This window comes from Meleagris gallopavo, chromosome 1 (genome assembly GCF_905368555.1).
Source record: "Meleagris gallopavo chromosome 1, MGAL_WU_HG_1.1, whole genome shotgun sequence".
Taxonomy (NCBI): domain Eukaryota; kingdom Metazoa; phylum Chordata; class Aves; order Galliformes; family Phasianidae; genus Meleagris; species Meleagris gallopavo.
The window spans coordinates 117,349,888-117,367,291 of NC_139404.1; the positions used below are offsets into that span (position 1 = coordinate 117,349,888).

At 38.4% G+C, this 17,404-nt stretch overlaps 1 protein-coding gene across 7 annotated transcripts in view; it reads right to left on the reverse strand.

The window, feature by feature from the left end:
• The window catches only part of CNKSR2 (connector enhancer of kinase suppressor of Ras 2), a 206,467-nt gene that overhangs the window by 172,153 nt on the left and 16,910 nt on the right, over nucleotides 1-17,404 (reverse strand). The gene's annotated exons all lie outside the window — the stretch shown is intronic.

Sequence of the window (17,404 nt, forward strand, 5' to 3'; positions counted from 1 at the left end):
AGAAAAGTTAACAATATTCTATACTTCCATAGGAAGTAATGAATAAATAAATACATACAGAGAATATTTGTCCTATCTTTAAAGATAAATATGTAAACATAACATATATTACAATTGTGATAAGTTACAATTTGTTATAAGTTTTGGAGGGCTATGACAGCCATGCCTTTTCTACCTCTGGATGATACCAACTATTCCTGAAACCCAGAGATAGCCCTGAATTCTTACAGTATACTGTGTTAATGAACATGTACCTGACAGTCTCTAGTAACAGATATACTAGAAACGCCTCAGGGAAGAGGAAGAGAGGGAACAAGGGAAAGGAGGAAGACTTACAGCCTTCTCCGAGTGCTGTATATACTACTATATTAGTTATCAGAGTACTGTAGGAGTCTGGCAACAAGGGAAAGCATTTGTGCCAGAGACAAACTCTAAGAGGCAACAAGAGTGTGAATATATTTAATGCAATATATCAAGAACATTCATGTCTCTTATCCTCTCTCCCAGCACATCTCTGCCATGGCAAGTCACATGATGGAGAGGACTACTGGAGATGCCATCTCCCAGGGACTTTCGTGTCCCCAGCCTTCTCACAGAACTCTTGACTACAGTACTCCATGAGCAAAACAGCATCAGATATGCTCTGATAAGATTGTTCATACTCTGCTGGTTTCCTTTTGTACAGGTTCTGCTTTGGGACCACCGCAACTGTAGCTGTTCACTTTTCGTGCCAGTCCAACAATGTTTTGCCAACTACATGTTTTTGCCTTGAGCAAAGAGTATTGCAGAGCATGAGGTAATGTCAGATCTCTTCCCAACCAATCTTTGCCTCAGAGGATGAGCCCTGCCTAGGAAGGCTCTGCAGCACATGTATCTCTGCGCAAACGGAATAAGAAAGACTTCCTTTTTTTTTTTTTGGGGGGGGGGGTCTTTGCATCAGACTGAATACCTGCTAACAGAGGAATAGGATTGCTACTGAGTAGTAGGAATTGGCAAAGACTTGAATGAACTAATTTAGCCACATCTTTAGAGATGCCAGCTTTCTGATAGTTGCCTTCAAACAACAGGCAGCACATCTCTCTTTCCTTGATGATGAAAAGGCATCTGCTTGTTAGATTGTAAGGCAGTGAGAACATTTTTACTTGCTAACCAAAATGTCTGAAAACTCTGAAGATATGTGGAAGAGCAAAGATCTGACTGTTGAGCAGGATTTTCAAGAGATCAAGCATATAGCAAAAAGCTTTCATAGCATTTTCTTTTCACTTTCACCTCCTTCAGGGTGCAGCCATACCTATAGAATCTCACACAAGGAACACACAGGATACCATCATCTTGAAGTGTATGACACAAGCCCTCTTCATTTATCCACATTTGTACCTGTTTTATTCAAAAGTATTTAGCGCAAGATTTCCATTTGGGAAATTAACTGCATGAACTGCATTACAAGCACTGTCTCACGTACAGTGACGTTTATTTTTTGAAAAAAAATTGAATATGCTTGATGATACATAAAATTCTTCATCTAAAATGCATTAAAATAGACTGTAGTTGTGCCTTTGCTAAATGACTAAAAAAAGACATCAGTAAGTACTTCTGATATTTCTGTACTTAAGTCCTACACTGCTTACATAGACTGCTGAATGAGAATAATAGATTGCTGAATGAGAATAATAAAATTAAAATGTTCAACGTCATCAGGTATCAAAAAAAAAAAAAAAAAGAATTCCCAACATAAGATTCTAGCAACACAAATCCAGAATAAGATATAACAGATGCACTTAGTAAACATTTACTGAAAGTTAATTCTAAATAAAGCTAAAATTCTTCCTCCTGCTGCTATATATGTATTTTTAACATTCAGTTGTAATACAGACAGATGCATATAGTTCATGTAAGATAAGAAAAAAATTAAAGAAAACAAAAATATTACTGACAATTGCTTGACTCACCGATTTCGTAAAATACAGATCCAGGAAAGAACAAAATAATCTAACTGTAGATTACATGACATTTTCAGAATAGCTTGCCCTCACTTCCTTAACTGCATATCTTTTTTTAAGAAGTCATTTATTTCTGTCATTCTCTTTCTTAATCAAGGAACAGAAATTCTTCCTGCAAATAAAACTGCGCACTGTTAGGTGACACTAATAATGCAAAAGGGCAGTCAGCACTCCTCATTCACACCTTTCAGCCCCCAAAGGCATGGCAAACAGGCTTGTATGCCAGCAGCCAGCAAACCGCAGGGAACAGGTGTTCCTGGCTTATAAGGCCATTTAAGTTGAGACAGAATAAGATGTACCAAACAACATCAACTGCCTGGGGTCCATGGAGACACTCTGGAAGCCAGCAGGGAAAGCAAAGCTTTCTTCAGAGCAGTCTGTCTTTTGCAGCATTGAAGTTAACTGCGTGATTCCAGCCTCAACATAGCAGAAATTATTCTGTGATGACAATAACTGAGGAACAGTCTCACATCCAACAGCCCCCTCTCCTTCCAAATAACCCTAGGATTCTCCATGTAAAGGCACAAGCGTTCCACTGATGTAAAACTGTATGATGTTACTTCTCTTCCTTTTAGACCTACTCTTTAAAGGAAATACTCTACTATGTAAGTTGTTGGGTTTCAGTTTTGACAGAGCCCTCAAATCTCATGCTCTAGAAACATCACACACTTCCCAGAAGGCAAACTCCCCTATGCTGGATGCTTTCTCCCTGAGCTTACCAGCATGGAGTTTGGCACTGCTGCTAGACCACTCTGCATTCTCATTACACAGCCAGTTCAACAGGGGTCTAGATATGATGGAAGATGATCTTGGAGTTATTTTCCAGCCTTGGCAACTCCATGATTCTACGACAGGAAGCAAATACACTGCACTTTTTTTCAGCCAGAATACCACTGAGGTGCTGTGTTCTCACATGTACCGTTCTCTGCATTAACAGAAAAAGGAATAACACTCTTCACTGAGTGAAGCTATATCCTATGTGACTAAACAAATAATAAGCAACAACAAAAGTGGGGAGAGAGGCAAAAAAAGAAAAGCTTTCAAGGAAACTACTCAGAAATCAGTGCTTTAAACATTAAAAAAAAAAAAAAAAAAAAGAGAATCTCTCTAGAAAAAAATTCTCTTGCAAGCAGAATGTACCATAGGTATATATTTTTTTTCTCTACTCTGTCCCTGATTTCTGCCTTTTGTGATCCAAGCCAGAGTTCATCAAATCATTAACAATTTTAGTGGCTCGCTGATGCAAAATTGGACAGATTTCTATGAAGTGAATTCCTGTTATTACAGTGGCACAGTAGAAACTGATCAGGAAATGTTTAATTTCATTTTTCTACTCATACAATTTGCTGGAAAAAGATTGCAAGATGCAGGGCTACTCTCTGGGGAAATCTTCTGTGTTTGCAGTCTTCTAACTAATAACACAATCACACATTCCATGATCTTTCTGAGGTATTATCTTATTTTCATGCATGTATGGGGTTATCTTTCGAAGCAAGAAAAATCAACAACAACCGTGTAGCTCAGAGCCAGAATGTTATGCATACCTGTGGTAAATCAGAGGTATTTCACTGAAGGGTCATTTGTATCTCCCAGTTCTGATCCTACCACCTGCTCCTTTTCAAGAAGTTCAGTTTCCCTCCCTCCTCTCAGGGGATGCCTCTGGAAGAAGTGAGCTATTTGCTAGGTCCTTAACAGAATGCGTGGCAAGGACACAGACTATCTGAGACATGGATTATGTGTATGCAAGTACAGCGATAGTGCATCTCCACTATAGTTAAGGTATGAACTTGTTTCCTCTGAAAATTCAAACAGAAGTAAATTATTAACTTCATATGCCCATGTCTCTTAAAGAGATCAGTGAACCCCTAAATAAGTATTACAAAATATGACTAAAAAAACAACCTTTTTCTACAACTAGATCTACTTCCAGATTTCTAATCAGCTGCTCAGCAGCTACAAGAGAAGATACAGCTCTAAGCACAGTGATAACTATGTAGAAAATTATTCCCCAAATTGGTGGCAAAGGAATTTTTTCTTTAGTTTTTTTTCCTTTAGGTTCTTTAGGAGAACTACAATGAAATTGACAGAGCTTATGTACTTATTAATCTTTTTTCTACCTTGGGTTTAAGGAAGCATTCAGGTGTAACTGTCATATCTGAAACTTTGAAAGGGGACTATATTTTTGTGCTTCCTTGGTAAATCAGAACGAGGATGTAAACTGTTAACTTCCGTGGTATGTCCTTGTTCTCTAAACCTCACAGTTACTGAAGAGCGATAACATACACACAACACATAGAATAATTTTGCAGAGGAGAGGAAAATATTCTGCTTTCTTAAACAGAAGTGAATATTTGTAAATCAAACTAATCCATCTTTCAGTCTGAAACGGAAGACTATGCCCTACATGAACTCTGTCAGTTTTACACCTTAATAAATTCAGGCAATGGACTATAGCACAGCACTGAATAAGTCATTTTAAAGAAAGTTTAAGCTAGAGTTTAACATAAGCTGGCCATTTGTACAGCACCATGCAATACCACTTCAGATGACAAACTATTATTACAACATTCTTACCTGAACTAGCATAATGGAAGACAAAATCAGTTGTTTTCTCCTCTCTCAACCAGTAGATCTGCATTAAATTTAAATCAACTACACTTATGGACTGACCACTGTAGAAACTGCACGTGGATCCATTACATCACACATCATTTTTTGAATTTAAACATCCAGCTGAGTACACGATAAGTTAAAGCACTGTGCTATGATTCACACATTTACTTTATTAATACAGAGCTGGTAGGATACTAATACCTATTTGGTTTCATTAATAAAATAAATAAATAAACAAACAAACAAATAAATAAATAAATAAGCTTTCCTTTTGCTAAAGAGCAAGACTAGCAAACAAGAAACCTCTCATGTGCGTACTTCACTCAGTTCAAGCAGAGGGTTGTTTCCGGACAAGGCCAGCAACCCAGAGCCAGCAGTTCCCATGTGGGAGATGCATTCAGACATCCACTGTCAGGTAACTAGAATGTGAGGGAAGTCATAAAAAAGGAAAGACTTCACCACAATCTGTTCATGGGAAATGAACATCTGGAAACTCTCCACATCCTGCAGCCATCATGAGCAAGACCAGCCTGCCACTCCCCACTTTAGAGGCAAAGAATTATTCTCTACTGTCCCTATGGATGCTTTGGGATCTGCAGCACCTCCTGGGCATTGTATTGGACAAGCAGATGTCACAATTCTCAGAGATGTTTTAAGTGCAGTAGACGGCAAATATCTACTTATGATAGGATGGCAGCAAAAATGGCTGCCCAGTCCCATAGGAACATTGCCAGGTAAGAACTGGGAAGCCAAAGAGAGCATTTGCAAAGGTGCTGAGTTGAAATCCAATCTGGGCTAAGAAGCACTGTCCAGAGTCAGTACTAATTCCATAATTAAAAACCAAGTCCTGTTCTAGCAATTTACCTCTGAAACGTCTGCTGTTCCTGTGCCTACAAATACTCTCATTTCTCGATCATGAGCTTTTATGAGACCTGGAGGAATATTCATTACATGGGAGTGTTGGTAATAAACTGCAAATTTTTTTTCATCAAAAAATTGCAGACACGTTAAGACTGAGCAAATCATATCTGGCTCATCAATAGCTCCACTTTACAAAGTTTTGCACCAATTTTTAAAAAGGTTTTCTTGAGAAAAAGAAAACTAAATTAAAACACAGAGAAGGAAGAACTATGTATATAGACTAACTACAGACATGATTTAAAGGTATAGAGATATGATTTAAAGGTATACAAGATCAAACAGGGTTCAGTGTCTAATAGACAAGATTTTCAGTAAAACAAGTCCTTGCTGTTAGTCTCAAAGCTTATTATGAAAGTTGGGCTTCTTAATTATGAAAATAATCTCCAGTATTGTGTTTAGCTGTTGATAAATGTCATTATTCATATTTCTCTGACCATTTTGTTACCATTATGCCCATCTGTATACCAAACCCAAAGCTCTACATAACACATGAGTTTTGCTAAGTATTTGAAATCTTAAAACACAAAGAATACTGCAACATCCAATGTAGAGCTACATTTCTTTGAAATTCAAGAAATAGTACCCCTGATTATCAATATTGTTCTCAGTGTAAGAGGTTATAATTATTGTTATATTTAGGACTCTTATTATTTGATTAAAACAACTACATTGTTCAACTCCAGCTGTGGCCTTTGCTCACCAGAAATGCTGAAGTGCGCTGAAAAGTTAGTGTGGCTGATAACAGCAGCGGAAATCTCTTTGCTAGTCGTTGCCAAACAACCCACAGCATCATTAAAAATCAGGAATCCCTCAAATGAAGCTAATCAAAGGGAAGCATGCACTGCTCCTGATAAACACTACTATATCCAGCCACAGGGGCATAGGGCAGGCACAATGGGGACGGTAGAAAGCATGCATTCATCCTCATAATTGAATGCGTAAAATGACAGCTTTTAAATTCAGACTTAGAAGTTCAGCACAATTCGGGAGACATCAAGGGATAAACTGCAAACATCTGAACAGTAAGGACTTTTTCCTTTTTTTTTCTCCTTTTTTCCTTTTTTTTTTTTTTTAAATGAAGGAATCCCTCTTGTATTCAGAACTAAGAAGTGACTGAGAACAATAAAGTTGCTTCTTTTAATACTGTGCAGTACCAAAACCATAACTTCTGCAACAAGCTACCCAATTATTATCAATTTTACATAACAGAAACACCGAATCAAATTCCACCAGAAAATTTCAAAGAGAGAATCCCCTTATCATCGCAAGTTTTATCATACACTAACGTATGCCCCACTGATTTCTGAAACAGCTTAGAGGACATGGAATACACCAACAAAATGTTACAAAAAGCAAGCGAAGAAAGTGGCATTGTCACTCTGAATGCAAAGGTGAATATATTTTTATGATACACAAGAATCCAGCCAGTCTGGTCTGGTATTTAGGATCCCATGATGACAAACTCTAGACAAAGTAACATACAAGGAGATACAGTTCTCCACAAGATTCAAGCATTCTAGCCAATAAAGGCATATCCCTGCTGAATAGCTTGACTTCATTTCACTCTGCACTCTCCTTCCCTTTCTTCATGTGTAATCCAGATTGCAGATCACCTCAAAAAGAAAAGCCTTTGGGATCCAATCAATCCTTAACTTCTTCCCTCAAGGTACCACATTTCTATACCAATTACCAGAAGAAAACTAGAACATGTTGCAACTGTCTCAACATACAGGCTGTTTTCAATTTGCATTACAAAATTACGTTTCTAAGTACCATTCACTAAAATCTATTACATCTATTTGTGTTTCATCAGAAATTTGTTTTACTTTCAAATGTTCCCATTTTTTCACATGGCTCATTGTACATCTGCCTGCATCTCTACCCCCTTAGGGATTTCATGTTTTCTAAGCGCCTACTACCATACATCAGACTATAAGGAAAGATTTCATTGCTAATTCGTTTTGCCTAAAATATAAAGCAATTTATGAGAGTACAGATTTTTTTCACATGTTCTTCTCACCTATAAGCCTTCTACAGGCTTATTTGTACTGGTATATTTGTACTGGTCCAAAAAAAGGTTACAAAGAGAGCAACTGTCCATTCAACACCAGCATACGCCTTTAAGATTCCTGTAGCACGCCTCCCAAGGATGGTAGTGAGCACTAATGATGTTCAAACATGCTGCAGGCAGCACTGCCTGAATCAAGCCCAGCACCAGCAGGACAATGCCAAAGTAAAGGAAAGCAAGCAAGGGCCCAATTTGCCTTGTGCAAGCCAACAATCTGTACTCAGCTCTATGCCCACTGACACACAGCACCTGCCCAATGCAAAGTCCTGCACCCTGCAACAGTGATAAACCAAGAGATGACTGCAAGCATTGAAATGCAACTGCTATATTCCCACAGGCTTTGTCTAAGTAAGTGTGGTGTTGGCTTCTCCAACAGCTAGAAGGAACAAGGAGGCTGAAATCCCCTCAGGACCTGAGATAGAGAAGTCCAATTTTCTGTAGCTTTCCATCATCTTCCATGATTATTTGCAGCTGTACTTTACAGGATCACATACGACTAAAGGAAGTGCAAAGCTGTCAAGTGTCTCAGCTTACAGCAGGCAGGCAAGAAAGTTTCCCCAAACTTTTGAGTGAATTCCCGCTCGCTCTCCTGTATCGCAACGCCCATGCAATTCCCAGGCTCAAAGCTCTCTTGAGCAGAAGTTTGCACAATCCGGCACAGTCTGAGATTTGGGATGGCTTTAGGGCTGTGGGCAGAAAAAAGCTGTACGTCCCCCTCCACATGACAAAGAAACATCTGTAACTTAAAATTGCTGGTCAAATAATGTGATGTGTAGGAGGGCCTTCAGGAAGAAAGGGGAAGCTATGCTTCTAATATTCATTACTTTCTTACAGCAAGCAGTACGTCAGATGCCTCAGCAACCATCCTACAGCTCTGCAAAACATAAATGAATCATATATTAAACGGAAAAAACAAGTATAATATGTAAGACAGTCAAAAGATGTTTATGTAAGCCAAGCACACCCCTGACATTAACCAAGTAAATAAGTAAGTACTGGTTGTTCTTTCAAATGCCTTCACATGTTTGCGTTTTCACAGAGCACTCTGGGGCAGCCACATTAAACACACTGTTGTTGTCACAAGAACGGCCCTCCTCTTCTCCCTCCCTCACATGGGCTAATATATGCTATTACGCAAAATAGTCAAATAAGCTCTGCCACAGCCTTTATTAAAGTTCTTTTCCATGAAAGCCAGCTTCGCTGCCAAGAATTTGTTAAGCTAAAATACATCTTTTTTGGAGCAAGCTGGAACATCATGTTCCTGAAGAAACAATACAACAGTTGTCAACGATATAGTCTACCTCAGTATTATACACTGCTTCACACTATGGCAGAAATCAGCTAACAATTCAGATAAGCCTTCAAGACTTATATGGTGATGCCATCACACACAGTCTATGGATTTCATGAGTCCCAGAGTTTAGTTAAAGCAAAGCAATTCATTTCAAAACACGAGCAATTCCTAGGTCAGGCTCCAATGACACTCAGCCACCCTTCCAGAGCAGTAGTAGACAAGATAGTAGCCTTGACTGGAAAGTCTACATGGTGACTTCCACCTATGCTCCAAGTTACTCTTCCTTCCCCCACATGCCATCTTCCTTATATCACCTACAAGACCATTGAGCATACACAGGTTCTGTCCATTTTCTTCCAGTACTTATTCAGGACTGAGACAGAACCCTAAGGAGGTTACCCACTGCCGGACAGAACATGTACAAATAACTTTACAAACAGCCCTACAATTTTATTACAGCTAAGCACAGATCGCATCTATGTTAAAAAGTCAAAAACATTACAGCTTTTTGTCTAAGACAACCTGTTACAAACTCTATTCAAAGTAGAAAGCTTAAGTAAAGTAGATGCAAGTATAAGTTCTAAAGCATGTTCTTCCCAACTCTCTTTCTCTCATTAAAAAAGAATAATATACATCATAATGTAAAATTTATAATACAAATTGAAAACATGTAAATTGAGAGTGCTTCCTACACGACAGATTGATGGGAAAATACATTTGTTAGTTTCTCTGGCAATACACTGTCCAAAATAATGTCCTCAGCTTTGCATAACTTGTAATTACATAAAAAATTTTTTAAAAAATCTGTTGAAGTGACATCTTACGGTTTCACTAGCTTCTCATTTTGCATAATCATTTGCTCATATAATTTATCCATATGAGCAAAAAGCAGTAAGCAGGAATTAAAGCCTTCAAAGACTGAATTAATCTACAGCGACATGTTACTGTCTCTTAAGTCTCATCAGTGTTATATCCCCAGGAAAAAGAGATGAGCATACACGTAGAAAGTAATGTGCGCATACATCACACAAAATTAATATACTTTTTTTCCCCCAACTACTAACTGCATAGTTCTAAATTAATGACATGAAACCTCTGTCCCTTAAGCTCTTTGCAAAGACAGGATGAGGTATTTCATCAAACATTAGTCTTATGCACTACATACATTAGTGCAAAATGTTGCAGTTTAATGCTACTAGTATTTTCTAATGCATGCGTGCACACCCATTTACTTAACCAATGCAGAGATTAAGATGTAGGAATTACAGGTTTTCTTTATTTTGCTGTTTTGGGGGAGGAATATTCAGAACCATCAATGCGGAGGAGGATGCACACCACTCTCAGCCTTCCAGGTAATTAATGTAGAAAGAGGCCGGAGACATCACAGAAAACGAGTCATCAGCAACAGCTCTCAGATCTTTACTACTAGGGAGCCATCCAGAAGGCAGCACAGGACAAAGTGATGCTCTCATGCATTTTCTTAGGCATGGTTACAAACAGTTTGGTACCAAACCATATAGAAGGCATAGTAAACTAAACTGGGCAGGTTTAGAGAAGCAGCAGTTTCCCACGAGCTAATACATCATGACCTTATATGAGATAAAAGGAAAAAAAAAACAAAGAAAAAACATATAGGATTTAACAACTGAATTCATTCTGACCTTGAGTTTCCTGTTAGTGACCATCATCCTTTATTCTGCAATATCCCTGAATGCTAAAACTAACTACTTGTATCAGTCAATATGTGATAAAGTGTCCCAGTTACGGATATTCCTACCTATTTCCTCAAGATATCACCAGGAGGTAAACGTTGTTTGTATACTTCCTATGCTAGCTATATATAGCCAACCATAGTATGCATCTTGGGTTTGTTGTGCATTTTCTGCCCAACTAAGCACTGTTTACTTTATAATATAAGTGCTAGAAAGAGTACACAGTACAAAACTACTAAGTCTTCTTTTAATACCTGATCTAGACTTATATAAAAGCTAGGGAAAAAAAAAGCCAAAAAAAAAAAAAAAAAACAACAACCAAACCAACAAGAAAAAAATTTGAACTTTCACCTTGCATAGTTTAAAATAATTTGTTATATGTCCTATTTACTTTTTTTTTTTTTTTTTTTTTTTACTGTGCAAGATCTTATTTATTCCATATTCACTCTTAAAAGCATGCCTGCAACACAGGTTAGATGCCACTTCAAGTAGTCATAAAAGCTGAATAAATTAATAGCTTGTTGACCATAGTAATTCTGTTTAACTTTGCATGCCTTCCTCTTCGTCACTAAAGAGTGAAGGAAACAACTGTCCTTGTTACCTACCGCAGAATTCTTTTGTCTCATTAAAAAAAAAAAAAATCTTTCTGAACTTCAGTAAGACTTAAAGGGTGATGTTTTTGAAAAGAGAACTTACTTCATTTGAGCTTATTTATTTCCAAGCACCTGTTCTAAGATATAAAATGCACCACTTGATGATCATTTCCCAATGCCAACAGGTCTGTTAGACATATATGCACCAACTATGTTCTAATCTTGCACTACATCACGTGCATCCCTGTGCTCACACAGAGCAGTGATAGATGGGGTCTGGAAAATCTAATGTCTGTCAAGATACAGTGTCAACCCCTCTCTTGTGAGGGAATCTTCTCTGATGAAGGTCCCTTTGGGAGCTGGTGCTCTGCATAATGGCCAGCTTCATGACCGTAAAAGGGAGAAAAGTGAAAAGTGGAGAAGGCTTCTCAAACTTTTAATATTAATATTTCCACATTAATATCCTGCCAAATCATTGGTGTATCTATGAAAACAAAAATAACATGATAATGTGATGTGATAAAATGTGATAATTTAGGACATACAAATTTCTCAATCAATACTTATAGGGTGAAAATTACAGACAGAAGAAGCTTCTCTAGGATGGAGGAGTTTTGCAACACACTGCCCCAGCACCTCATCCTACAGCCAGATGACAGGACTCCTCCCTGAAGACCACTGTCTTCTACATAGCTGCCCCAAGCTATTTCACCTGAAACTGCAGCAATCTCACCTGCAGCCCATTCCACCAGGAGCAGAAGCATTGTGGTTTTCACATAGCAGCAAGAATTTATAGCTGGCAACACCTGAGCACCAGTGACGCAACCTTGAACGAACAAAAGCCTGTGTGGCTCAAGATAATCCACCACAATACTTTACTAGTAAGTCTACAAGGCCAGTTTTCCACATAGGAAGGCAAAGCTACAGGTTGATAAGAAAATGTTGACAACAAGACAAGATTTTTGTGAGAAAACTAGCCACCACCTTCAGCAGATGGGAAGGGAAATCTTGTCAGGACTCCCCGTGGAAGAATCCATCTTACCACCAAGCTAGTCTATGTAAAGATCAGGCACACTTTGTTTTTTCTTTTCCCAGCAACACCATCAACAGTAACTTTCCTCAGTACATCTGTTAATTTACTAGCCCAACCCACTCCCCCTCTTCTCATCTTCCCCTTATTCTCTTTGCAGTAATGGAAAAACCAACAGTATGCTAGCACCCATTTTCCACCCTCCTCCCTCTGTCAAGGTCAGCGTCTCATGCAGCACACTGCTTTCGTATCTGGTAGGAGATGTTCAGCAGACTGACAAGACCCTTGAGGATTTAGCTACAGCATATGAGCTGCTGCTAACATCAAGGAAGCCACCCAGAAAGTGTCCCTACATTCATCTTAACTGCTGCTACTTGGAAAACCCATGACTAGCAGCAAAGCTTTCAAAGTCATTCATCAAGTATCAGGCTGGCAATATTGCAGTGCACCAGCACTAGAAAGAAACTCATAATTCTCCTACATTAAAAAATAAAAAAATCAAACTGAAGAGCCTGCAGGGATACTCCCCCTGCATTAGGAGATGTGCATCTCCATCATTTGCAAAGAGATTTTATTAAAACCTATTCACACTACAAGCCAACCTTTGGCAAATGAGCTGTGCTTTGAATTCCAAGTGTTCAATAGGAGATCTTGTTAATTAAATTCTTTTAACCTACGTTGTTCAGGTAGTGAGTGATTTGTTAACATGTGTCCCACAAAGTCTGAGCGCTGCATTAACGTTGGGCCCATCTTCTCTGACACAACTTGACACTCCAGTCATATGTTAAGCTCTGAAGCATCTGTTCCATAATAAACTGTTACACGCTTGCCAAGAACCTAAGCACTGCCTTTTGGATGAGTACTGCTAAGTTGCAAGCCATAATTTAATACTCATCTGACATTGATGGTGACCCAATGTTTAATGGAGCTTAATGCTCTTCTGATGCACTGATTAAATTATTGCTCAGTAGTCCAGTTTCATAATCTACAATTTGCAAGGAAGCAAGACAGATATACAGACACTGTCTCCTATCACATCAGAGAAGCAGCTCACTGGCAGGGAAAGGTCCCTTCAATGAAGTTTCAGGTAAGTACACTATAGTGCATCATTCATCAATATAGAGTTTCATTTAGATACTTGAAGCCAATTATATTATTGTGAAGAGAAAAAAAAAAAAACAAAACAAAGCAGGAGTTATTCCCAAGTGCAAGGGGAAAATATGGGTAAAAGCCTTGACCCACTGTGTGCAATGACTTCATAACATCCTGAGTGCTGTCCAGGAAATTCAGTGCTTTGGCCAACAGGAGTTTCTCTTCATTTTCCCCCGCTAGGTTGTTTAACAGTTTGGTCCCTGCTTAGAAACAGCTGTGCAAACAATCTCTCAGGGTTTGGCCTGACATTATTGAACTCCATCCCAAAACGTCTCTTCCCGCCTTTTGCGCATAAGGTGAAGAAGGCTAATTTGGACACACATATAGGATTATAGGCGTTCATGGAGAAGCTTAAATATGTAGACCCTAACGTCTTTTAAATCATGCTAAGGAAAGAATTGAAAGAATGGTACCAAGAAAACTAGCAGGTTTCGATTTATATCTAAGACAGTTAGAAGCAGTAGTGCTTTCTAAGCCATCTCAAGAAGGTCTACATGCATCTTTAGGAAAAAAAAAAAAAATGCATGCTGAATCCCCAAATATTTTAAAGCAAATATTAGCACTTAAAGAAAAGCAATAAGAATATTCTCATGCAAAGTGTTCTTGAACAGTTACAGCTTTCCGAATGTACAAACATTACAAAAAAGAACCAAAAACTTTTCTATCTTTTCAGAAAGCACAACTTTCATCTCCAATAAAACAGATGAACAGCATCAGTGCAAAAGTACTTTTGCAGGACTACTCACTATTATATTATTTTCACAGCTACTAGCAACCCAAAACATAGCGCCATCAATAAAGTAACTAAGGGCTAACCACATTTCAAATGAATGTTAGAATGACTGCAATACTTACACTACAGGAAGAAAAAAGACAAAAATCAGAAAATCAGAGTAACATTTCCAAGGAATATGCAACTCAGCTGTTATAGTTCTCGAATTTGGGACCTCATCGCTGAGAACATACATGATTTTCATTTCAAGTCTGCGGACATCCTGACAGAAATCAAAGTAGTTCACTCTAGTGTTCTCTGTATCTGTGAGCTTGCATATCTTCTAGGTGATAAAACTCTAATTCTACAGGAAAGCTGCAGTTACTTGTGTCCATTCACCTGTTAGTAGGCCGGGACTATTTTAGTTAATATGATATTATGGAAACCTTAGACTTGTGTACGTTTTATATTCTCTGTCAAAAGTTAACATAACTACTTTAAAATACTGTAAGAATAAAAGAAGTGTCAGCATTTAGATATATTACAAAAAAAGTTTTCTCCTTTAAACAAACAATGTTACCCAGTGCAACATGTATGAACACACCCCAAAATAATTCTGAGATTTATACATTCAAAGGCATATTCCTTCTTTTTTCAATCCAGAAATGTTTTAATATTGGCAGAATAATTCAAATTCCATTTTTTTTGTAAACTTAATTTCATTATTTTCCCATGCTACATGTTCAGAAAAAAAAGACACAACAAAACAGCACAACTGCCAGTGTTTTGAATGTGCAATAGCTGTTAATTAAATGTCAAGGAGTTAATCTCTGAACAGAGCTTCAAAATCCAACATATTACCCAGAGGAAGTAGCTCTCAAGCCCAAATGCTGCAACGAATTCTCAACAGGCGAAGAAGCTCCCAGATGTCTCCCTGTGAGGTGCTTGTAATATCTTAAGGCTTCTCAGACCTTCAGACACTTTGCCAAGGACAAACATATTTTTAGGATTCTGCAAGCTGTAAAGCATATACAATCCTCCTGCCTTTTTTTCCTCCTATAATTTTTGTTTTGTCAAGTCCCAAAAATTCTGTTTAGTTCCAGCAATAACCAACCTTTTTATTTTGCACCTTACTCTTTAATTTTGCCTTTTGCGGCCTATCACCACGGTTACACTTCAGCCAGGCCCACAGACGTTGTTTTCCCCCTTTATACAGAAGAAGCAGCAAAATATTTTCTTCTGCAAACCCGCATCTCATCATTCAGCATTCTCTAAATGCTAATAAGAAAATTTACTCCACCAACATGCATGGAAAACATAACAAGGTATCGTTTTTCTTGGTAGAGTTTTCACAGTTACTTCTCAAAGAAAATGTCATCCTTCAGCATTTGTAGGAGGCAAAAGGCTGTTTTCCTACATCTCAGTTTTTCCCAAGACATTTTAAAGCAGTGTTCATCCCCTGGGGCCCACTGTGCAGGCGTGTCTCAGTTCCTCCCAACCTCATCACTGCAAATGGGAGCAACAGCCTTCGATAAAGCACAACAGCGACCTTTCATTCATCCCTAATTCCCCTATGCTAACCCACTGCCATACCCTAGGCACCACTCTCTCCCCTAGCAGAGTGGGTGCTAAGGGCACCTCACCATATTGCTTCCAGCTGGGAAAGACTTTGATAATCCCAGTGCATATCCAGAAGGAGTTGCAAGAAGCCAAGTCCCCTTTCTTCTTCCTTTCTCCCAAGGATTCTCCCAATCTCCTTTTCACCTAAGGCACCTCCTCTGACGCAGACCTTTCTACGTGTTTGTTGTTAGCAATGCTAGCAGAAATCCCCACTGTCTAAATTCCTTGTGAAGACTTCTCCCATCATGGCTTGGAGCAGGTCTTTGAGATTTAGAGTAGCAAAAAGAAGGATATGTACTGACTAGTAAAGTTTTACTGATATTTTCCATTCAGAGTTCCACAAAATTACCATTAAAAATCAGCGTTTGCTTTTGATCTTTTACATAATCTATGCTTTTAGAATATAGTGAAGCAAAAGTTATTTTTGATTAAATGCCCACTTCGTGCAGGGGAATAAAACTCTATTTAAGAAAAATGTCCTACAATTACAGCCCCTGATGGAATTATCTGTTTTATTGTTATTTGGAACATTTGAAATATCCAGCTGTGCCTCAGGATTTTGAGGAGTTCTGAGGCTGATAAATTTTCCTTGCATTTATAATTGAGAGATCTCCTTTCAGTTATTCAGAAGTCTACTCCAAACGGCTTTTTAAATACCTAAGCAGCACTAGGGAAGAAAAAGCAATTCAGCGAATGTGTGGCTGTTACGGAACCAATACTGTATCACACTTATAATATCAAATGAAATAGAAGACCTTAAGAAAGTGAGAAATCATTAGTTTCAATTTGGACTAAAATTATTCACCTTTGCAGCAAACACTAAAAATGCCTAAAAATCTGGAGGCAATAAGAGAATCTTCCAGACTTCTGACTGACATTTAGAATTATTTTATTGCTACTTCAAGATTTTAAGTATTTAAAAATATTATTTCATTGGAGATGAAAATGTAGCTTGCTTAAAATGGAAGCAATCCGAGTAAAACATTAAAACAGCAGGTTTTTTTTTTACTTTATTACTATTATTTAAACAAGCTCTGCACCGGTGACTACTGCTAATAAGAAACGACGTGGTGATTAAACATTTAATGTTTCTTAACAGCTAATCTTAAGTGCTAATGAGTGTTCAAAATGACAAAAATGTTAGTTGTTGCAAAGTTTCTAGCTACACTGTAAAGCAACTCACACACTTGGCTTTTTGGCTTTGTTGGAATTGGAGCCAGAGCATTGCCAGGCTGGCCACTGAAGCCCCATGCGTACAGCTTTACTTGTCACGCGACAGTCATGCAGGATCTCACAGGTGCTTCAGCCTCTGCCTGCACACAAGGGAGCCCTCCTGACTGCCCTCTTCTCCATACAGTCCACACTTGTCAATATTGGCAGCTGGCAACCTAAGAAATCTTATTAAAAGCACAATATCACCCCCCTCCACCTGGCCTCCTACAGATTAACCGACCTGAAAGAGGTTTCTTTGTTAATGAGAGAGTTTATCGTACGCTTGTTCTGAATTGTAGGCCTCTCACATGATGCGCCAGGTAATTTCACCCCTGGTGAGCACATGAATAACCCATTAATGCTTCAGGAATGCATGGGACTACTGTAAGCGATGCCTCGGCCCACAGAGCCAGAATTAACCTGCTGCACATCTGCTAACTGCCCACACATGGAAATGCACAACAACACTGCCATGGC